The sequence below is a fragment of the Delphinapterus leucas genome, chromosome 5 (assembly GCF_059928025.1).
Source record: "Delphinapterus leucas isolate spDelLeu-1000000601 "Yukka" chromosome 5, BTC_Dleu_Yukka2, whole genome shotgun sequence".
Classification (NCBI taxonomy): domain Eukaryota; kingdom Metazoa; phylum Chordata; class Mammalia; order Artiodactyla; family Monodontidae; genus Delphinapterus; species Delphinapterus leucas.
Window position 1 is genome coordinate 42,619,164 of NC_143133.1, and position 6,861 is coordinate 42,626,024.

Consider the following 6,861-nt stretch of genomic DNA (forward strand, 5'->3'; position numbering starts at 1 on the left):
TAGTTATTTCTGAGATATACATTTTAAAGTAATAACTAGAATTATGACTTATAACATTACACCAGAATATATGATTTTTAGAAATTTCACGTAATGTCTGAAACATTTATATTAACATATTTCCATACAAATAACCCAAAGAAAATTTAGTATTAGTTGTTTTCTTGGTTTGTTTGTTTCTTTGTTTATACTGAAGGTTTTTATTAGTCATCAATTGTATACACATCAGTGTATACATGTCAATCCCAATTGCCCAATTCAGCACACCACCATCCCCACCCCACCACGGTTTTCCCCCCTTGGTGTCCATACATTTGTACTCTACATCTGTGTCTCAAATTCTGCCCTGCAAACAGGTTCATCTGTACCATTTCTCTAGGTCCCCCACACATGCATTAATATAGGATATTTGTTTTTCTCTTTCTGACTTCCTTCACTCTGTATGACAGTCTGTAGATCCATCCATGTCTCAACAAATGATTCAATTTTGTTCCTTTTTATGGCTGAGTAATATTCCATTGTATATATGTAGCACAACTTCTTTATGCATTCATCTGTCAATGGGCATTTAGGTTGCTTCCATGACCTGGCTATTGTAAATAGTGCTGCAATGAACATTGGGGTGCATGTGTCTTTTTGAATTATGGTTTTCTCTGGGTATATGCCCAGTACTGGGATTGCTGGGTCATATGGTAATTCTATTTTTAGTTTTTTAAGGAACCTCCATACTGTTCTCCATAGTGGCTGTATTAATTTACAATCCCACCAACAGTGCAAGAGGGTTCCCTTTTCTCCACACCCTCTCCAGCATTTGTTGTTTGTAGATTTTCTGATGATGCCCATTCTAACTGGTGTGAGGTGATACCTCACTGCAGTTTTGATTTGCATTTCTCTAATAATTAGTGATGTTGAGCAGCTTTTCATGTGCTTCTTGGCCATCTGTATGTCTTCTTTGGAGAAATGTCTCCTTAGGTCTTCTGCCCATTTTTGGATTGGGTTGTTTGTTTCTTTAATGTTGAGCTGCATGAGCTGTTTGTATATTTTGGAGATTAATCCTCATCCATTGATTCGTTTGCAAATATTTTCGTTTGCAAATATATTCGTTTGCAAATATTCTGAGGGTTGCCTTTTCGTCTTGTTTATGGTTTCCTTTGCTGTGCAAAAGCTCTTAAGTTTCATCAGGTCCAATTTGTTTATTTTTGTTTTTATTTCCATTACTCTAGGAGGTGGGTCAAAAAAGATCTTGCTGTGATTAATGTCAAAGAGTGTTCTTCCTATGTTTTCCTCCAAGAGTTTTATAGGGTCCGGTCTTACATTTAGGTCTTTAATCCATTTTGAGTTTATTTTTGTGTATGGTGTTAGAGAATGTTCTAATTTCATTCTTTTACATGTAGCTATCCAGTTTTCCCAGCAACACTTATTGAAGAGACTGTCTTTTCTCCATTGTATATCCTTGCCTCCTTTGTCATAGATTAGTTGACCATAGGTGCGTGGGTTTATCTCTGGGCTTTCTATCTTGTTCCACTGATCTATATTTCTGTTTTTGTGCCAGTACCATATTGTCTTGATTACTGTAGCTTTGTAGTATAGTCTGAAGTCAGGGAGTCTGAGTCCTCCCGCTCTACTTTTTTCCCTCAAGACTGCTTCGGCTATTTGAGGTCTTTTGTGTCTCCATACGAATTTTAAGATGATTTGTTCTAGTTTCATAAAAACTGCCATTGGTAATTTGATAGGGATTGCATTGAATCTGTAGATTGCTTTGCGTAATATAGTCATTTTCACAATGTTGATTCTTCCAGTCCAAGAAAATGGCATATCTCTCCGTCTGTTGGTATCATCTTTAATTTCTTTCATCAGTGTCTTATAGATTTCTGCATACAGGTCTTTTGTCTCCCTAGGTAGGTTTATTCCTAGGTATTTTATTATTTTTGTTGCAATGGTAAATGGGAGTGTTTCCATAATTTCTCTTTCAGATTTTTCATCATTAGTGTATAGGAATGCAAGAGATTTCTGTGCATTAATTTTGTGTTCTGCAATTTTACCAAATTCATTGATTAGCTTTAGTAGTTTTCTGGTGGCATTTTTAGGATTCTCTATGTATAGTATCATGTCATCTGCAAACAGTGACAGTTTTACTTCTTCTTTTCCAATTTGTAATCCTTTTATTTCTTTTTCTTCTCTGATTGCTGTGGCTAGGACTCCCAAAACTATGTTGAATACTAGTGGTGAGAGTGGACATCCTTGTCTCATTCCTGATCTTAGAGGAAATGCTTTCAGTTTTTCACCATTGAGAATTATTTTTGCTGTGGGTTTGTCATATATAGCCTTTATTATGTTGAGGTAGGTTTCTTCTATGCCCACTTTCTGGAGAGCTTTTATCGTTCGTGGGTGTTGAATTTTGTCAAAAGCTTTTTCTGCATCTATTGAGATTATCATATGGTTTTTATTCTTCAATTTGTTAATATGGTGTATCACATTGGGTGATTTGTGTATATTGAAGAATACTTGCATCCCTAGGATAAATCCCACTTGATCGTGGTGTATGATCCTTTTAATGTGTTGTCGCATCCTGTTTGTTAGGATTTTGTTGAGGATTTTTGCATCTATATTCATCAGTGATATTGGCTGTAATTTTCCTTTTTTGTAGTATCTTTGTCTGGTTTTGGTATCAGGGTGATGGTGGCCTCATAGAATGAGTTTGGGAGTGTTCCTTGCTCTGAAATTTTTTGGAAGAGTTTGAGAAGGATGGGTGTTAGCTCTCCTCTAAATATTCGATCAAATTCACCCGTGAAGCCATCTGGTCCTGGACTTTTGTTTGTTGGAAGGTTTTTAATCACAGTTTCAATTTCATTACTTGTGATTGGTCTGTTCATATTTTCTATTTCTTCCTGGTTCAGTCTTGGAAGGTTATACCTTTCTAAGAATTTGTCCATTTCTTCCAGGTTGTCCATTTTATTGGTATAGAGTTGCTTGTAGTAGTCTCTTAGGATGCTTTGTATTTCTGCGGTGTCTATTGTAACTTCTCCTTTTTCATTTCTGATTTTATTGATTTGAGTCCTCTCCCTCCTTTTCTTGATGAGTCTGGCTAATGGTTTATCAATTTTGTTTATCTTCTCAAAGAACCAGCTTTTAGTTTTATTGATCTTTGCTATTGTTTTCTTTGTTTCTATTTCATTTATTTCTGCTCTGACTTTTATGATTTCTTTCCTTCTGCTAACTTTGGTTTTTCTTTGTTCTTCTTTCTCTAGTTCCTTTAGGTGTAAGGTTAGATCGTTTTCTTGAGATTTTTCTTGTCTCTTGAGGTAAGCTTGTATAGCTAAAAACTCCCCTCTTAGAACTGCTTTTGCTGCATCCCATAGGTTTTGGATCATCGTGTTTTCATTGTCATTTGTCTCTGGGTATTTTTTGATTTCCTCTTTATTTCTTCAGTGATTTCTTGGTTTAGTAACATATTGTTTAGCCTCCATGTGTTTGTGTTTTTTTTACGTTTTTTTTCCCTGTAATTTATTTCTAATCTCATAGTGTTGTGGTCAGAAAAGTTGCTTGATATGATTTCAATTTTCTAAAATTTACTGAGGCTTGATTTGTGACCCAAGATGTGATCTATCCCAGAGAATGTTCCGTGCACTCTTGAGAAGAAAGTGTAATCGGCTGGTTTTGGATGAAATGTCCTATAAATATCAATTAAATCCATCTAGTCTATTGTGTCATTTAAAGCTTCCGTTTCCTTATTTATTTTCATTTTGGATGATCTGTCCATTGGTGTAAAAGGTGTTAAAGGTGAGGTGTTAAAGTCCCCCACTATTATTGTGTTACTGTCAATTTCCTCTTTTATAGCTGTTAGTAGTTGCCTTATGTATTGAGTTGCTCCTATGTTGGGTGCATACATATTTATAATTGTTATATCTTCTTCTTGGATTGATCCCTTGATCATTATGTAGTGTCCTTCCTTGTCTCTTGTAACATTCTTTATTTTAAAGTCTATTTTATCTGATATAAGTATAGCTACTCCAGCTTTCTTTTGATTTCCATTTGCATGGAATATCTTTTTCCATCCTCTCACTCTCAGTCTGTATGTGTCTCTAGGTCTGAAGTGGGTCTCTTGTAGACAGCATATAGATAGGTCTTGTTTTTGTATCCATTCAGCAAGCTTGTGTCTTTTGGTTTGAGCATTAATCCATTCACATTTAAGGTAATTTTCTATATGTATGTTCCTATTACCATTTTCTCAATTGTTTTGGGTTTGTTTTTGGAGGTCCTTTTCTTCTCTTGTGTTTCCCATGTAGAGAAGTGCCTTTTGCATTTGTTGTATGGTTTGGTGGTGCCGAATTTTCTTAGCTTTTGCTTGTCTGTAAAGCTTTTGATTTCTCCATCGAATCTGAATGAGATCCTTGCCGGGTAGAGTAATCTTGGTTGTAGGTTCTTCCCTTTCATCACTTTAAGTATATCATGCCACTCCCTTCTGGCTTGTAAAGTTTCTGCTGAGAAATCAGCTCTTAACCTTATGGGAGTTCCCTTGTATGTTATTTGTCATTTTTTCCTTGCTGCTTTCAATAATTTTTTTGTCTTTAATTTTTGCCAAGTTGATTACTATGTGTCTTAGCGTGTTTCTCCTTGGGTTTATCCTGTTTGGGACTTGCTACACTTCCTGCACTTGGGTGGCTATTTCCTTTCCCATGTTAGGGAAGTTTTCAACTATAATCTCTTCAAATATTATGTCTGGTCCTTTCTCTCTCTCTTCTCCTTCTGGGACCCCTATAATGCGAATGTTGTTGTGTTTAATGTTGTCCCAGAGGTCTCTTAGGCTGTCTTCATTTCTTTTCATTCTTTTTTCTTTATTCTGTTCCACAGCAGTGAATTCCACCATTCTGTCTTCCAGGTCACTTATCCATTCTTCTGACTCAGTTATTCTGCTATTGATTCCTGCTGTGTAGTTTTCATTTCAGTTAGTGTATTGTTCATCTCTGTTTGTTTGTTCTTTAATTCTTCTAGGTCTTTGTTAAATATTTCTTGCATCTTCTCAATCTTTGCCTCCATTTTTTTTCTGAAGTCCTGGATCATCTTCACTATCATTATTCTGAATTCTTTTTCTGGTAGGTTGCCTATCTCCACTTAATTTAGTTGTTTTTCTGGGGTTTTATCTTTTTCCTTCATCTGATATATAGCCCTCTGCCTTTTCATCTTGTCTATCTTTCTGTGAATGTCAAGGATTGTGGTATTAATAACAGAATTAGGCAACTCAGGAGAAGTGGGTTTGAGTGAAAACAGATTTGCTTTAGAGATATTAAACCTGAAGGGAATGTACTGTCTCCTTGAAGTGAGACTTCACAGGCATCAGAAAAACAGGAGTGATGCCCGGGGAGAGAGCTGGGTTTGTTCTGCAGATTCGAAATGGTGAATGACCAACTCATGAAAGAAGACCCTGCAAAGGGAAGAAAGTCAGGAGCTGAGTGAAGCACCTCAAAATGCTGTGATATAGGTGAGCCATACATACAGAGGCGAAGGGTGGGAAAATGAAATTGTACCTCATTTTGAGGTACATTATAAGGCAGATTTGAGAGACTGTACCTCAAACTGTTGATTTCTTGGTAACCTTACAACAGTGCTCATGAGTCATTTAGCCATTAATTGGATATTGATTCACTAGAGGGCAACCAACCAAGATGGTGACCTAATTGCCATCATGTTGCATGAAGAACAGTTGAAAGCACCAGAATCAGTGAGCATGGAAAATGGAAGAGGAAGTTGTGGTGGAGGAGGGAGGCAGAGAATTGCCTTCACATATTGTAAAGGCTTTTATGGGTGGAAAATGGTGCAAGAATAGTCACTGTTACTCAGAGGATTCTTCTATGTTTTGTTGTGGTTCCTTCCTCTGGGAATCATCAAGCAGAATGGAGTAGCCAACTGTCAAGGCTATGAAGATGGATCATGAATAGTATGAGAGTGAATTAAAACACCCTCAAATCTTCTTCCAAACCTGTGATCCTGGATCTACAAATAAGTCATCTCCTTTCCTAATTTTGACTATTTTCTATAGGCTGATCTGCTCCCCTCTATCACTAAGAAAGTAAAAAGGGAGCTCAGATTTGCTCCCCATGACCAAAATCCATGATGAGTTAGCCAGAGACTGCAAACTCAAAGAAATGTCTTCTGCTCCATCTGTGTCTCCAGTACCCAACAGTGATGAGCACAAAATACACATCTGTGTACTACCTGACAATTTGGAGAAGATCAGCACCTCCTGTGTGGTTGCACCTTGAAGTTAGGATTGAATTACAGTCAGCCCTCCATATCCACCAGTTCAACACCTGAAGATTCAACCAACCATGGATAGAAGTTTTTTTTTTAATTCCAGAAAGTTCTAAACAGCAAAACTTGAATTTGCTGCACACCAGCAACTGTTTACATAGCATTTACACTGATTTATAACTATTCACATAGTATTTACTTTGTATTAGGTATTATAAGTATTCTGGAGATGATTTAAAGTATACAGGGAGGATTTGGGTAGGTTATATGCAAATACTACATCATTTGATATAAGGGACTTGGGCATCCTCAGATTTTGGTATCTGCTAGAGTCCTGGAACCAATCTCCATGGGTACTGAGGGATGACTGTGTTTCCTACCACTCCCAATAAATAACATTTCACTCGGTCTCCAATCTCCAACCTTTAATAATGTCTTCCAAGAGGAAGATGAAGTTTCCCAACAAGGTTCATTTCTTTTTTGGCCCCTTCCTCGATGTTTTCACATGTTTGATAAAACTCAGCAAAGGCTTTATTATAAAATCCAGATGAAACCACCTGGGTTTCAGGATATAATTGGAAACTTGGCTGCTTTGATGCATGCAAAGGAGAA